This window comes from Vicia villosa, linkage group LG3 (genome assembly GCF_029867415.1).
Source record: "Vicia villosa cultivar HV-30 ecotype Madison, WI linkage group LG3, Vvil1.0, whole genome shotgun sequence".
Taxonomy (NCBI): domain Eukaryota; kingdom Viridiplantae; phylum Streptophyta; class Magnoliopsida; order Fabales; family Fabaceae; genus Vicia; species Vicia villosa.
The window spans coordinates 45,998,908-46,001,175 of NC_081182.1; the positions used below are offsets into that span (position 1 = coordinate 45,998,908).

At 38.1% G+C, this 2,268-nt stretch overlaps 1 non-coding gene across 1 annotated transcript; it reads right to left on the reverse strand.

The window, feature by feature from the left end:
- Positions 1-1,348: 1,348 nt before the first annotated feature.
- LOC131593791 (small nucleolar RNA R71) lies at positions 1,349-1,455 on the reverse strand. The gene has a single exon (XR_009281172.1). It is a non-coding gene; the product is annotated as a small nucleolar RNA R71 (small nucleolar RNA).
- Between the last annotated feature and the right edge of the window lie 813 nt (positions 1,456-2,268).

Below are 2,268 nucleotides of genomic sequence, written 5' to 3' on the forward strand. Positions count from 1 at the left end.
TTAAAGGTTAGAATGTAAGGATCGTCGTTATGATTGTGTTCCAAATGTTGTATTAATAGAAAGACTATTGGGGATGTTTTAACTTTTAATTCAAGTTTACTGCATTTAATTGTTTATGAGATCGAAAGCCGTCCATACTTAAGATTTAACTTAATTAGTTTTTAACCGAACAAAAAGGGCGAAATAAGTTTGTCCGGCTAATTAGGAATCTTTAACACTTTTTTAGAAAATGATTTTGAAACTATTTTCGTACGCGTTTATGGGTTTGAAATCTGATTCTTGGTCTAAAGCCAAGAATCTCTTTAAGCTAATCTTTCCAAGTTAAAATAACTTTTTCACTAAGTCAAGTAACTAATTTCTCAAAAATAGGTTTGCTGATTTAAGGTTTAAGGCACCTTTTATAAGTAGCAATAAAAGGATAGGATTAAAGAGTAAACTCAGTTCTTAGTACACGAAAGCGACAAGTTCCCGTTAAATTGTTCCTTTTCTATAAGTAGAGAATATTGCCCCATAAGTAGTTCTATCAGCATACAACTGGAAAATTGTCTGATTACGTGAATTACATTCGAACATGTTATTTTTATCTTCTATTTACTTTATTCTTTTATTTTCTTGCACTGCACACATTCAAACTATTTTGATCCGCCTTATATAAGCACCTTAGCAATAGAGTTGATAGATTGACGATTGGTCTCTGTGGTTTGATAATCTTATATATTACTTTGATAGGTTGTGCACTTGCAGTTTAATTTAGACTCTATATACAGACCCATCAAGTTTTTGGCGCCGTTGCCGGGGACCAAACTTCGTCAAATTTCGTACCCTGTTGTTATCCCGTTTAAACTAAGGCTTTATTAGCCGGTAGATGTGTAAGAATCGTAGCACCGGAAACTTAGTAGATCCTTCAGTGGAACCTGAACGTTACACTCGAGCACGCCTTTTTATCCGAAGGTTAAGAAGAGCTATGGCCGAAGACCGTAACCAAAGACCTCTTAAGGAATTTGATCAACCATCTAATGTGGAGCCTAGTTCTAGTATAGTAAACCCCGCCATAACAACCAACAATTTCAAACTAAAGCCCTCACTCTTACAACTAGTACAACAAAACCAATTTGTTGGTCTCGTTACTGAGAACCTAAATCAACACTTAAAGGTTTTTATCCAATTAGCTGACACCCTTAAGGCAAATGGTGCTTCACCTGAAGCAATTCGTCTAAGACTATTCCCTTTTTCCCTTAGAGGTAAAGCACACAACTGGTTAGATTCCCTTCCAGTCAACTCAATAACAACTTGGGAAGACCTTAGGAGAGTATTCCTTGCTAGATATTTTCCCCCAAGCAAGACTGTTGACCTTAGGAACCTGATCACTAGATTCACTTAAAACCAAGGCGAATCACTTTTTGAAGCCTGGGAAAGATACAAAGACCTTTTAAGAGCTTGTCCACACCATGGCCTAGAGCAATGGTTGATCATACACACCTTCTATAATGGACTCCATTATAATACAAAGATGTCCATCGACGCTGCCCCTGGTGGTGCGTTGATGAACAAACCTTACCCTGAAACTTGTGCCCTAATAGAAGATATGGCCCAAAATCATTACCAATAGGGAGCAGAACAAGCGACAGTAGAGAAGAAGGAGACCCGGTGAGGAGTACATGAAATTAGTTGCATGGACATGATGCAAGCCAAAATGGATGCCCTAGCCTTAAAATTCGAAAATATTTCTCAGAACCCTGCCACAGTGGCTGCAGTACAATTGGAATGCGAACTCTATGGAACCCAAGGACATCAAACTTCTGATTGCAACCTACTGAATGAGTCTAGCTTAGACCAAGTTAATTACACCCAGGGAAACCCTTTTTCTAATACCTACAATCCTTTTCTAATACCTACAATCCTGGATGAAGGAACCATCGAAAATTTTCCTATAAAAATAACAACCCAATCCAAAATCCCGGATCCTCGAGACCGCAAGGTTTTCAAGCTCAAAGACAAAATCAACCTATGCAAGTTGTACCACCAAAACCCAGTCTCAAGGAAACCGTAGATGATTTTATTCAGTCCCAGACTCAACAAAATAAAGAGTTCCTAAACCAAAACATTCATATAAATGAGCTAATCACACAACTAGGAACTAAGTTCGACCAAATGATAACCCATAATAAGATGCTTGAGACTCAGATCTCGCAAGTAGCTCAAACACAAGCTGCACAAACTACACCTGGAGGAAAGTTCCCTAGACAAACTCAACCAAATCCTAGAGGT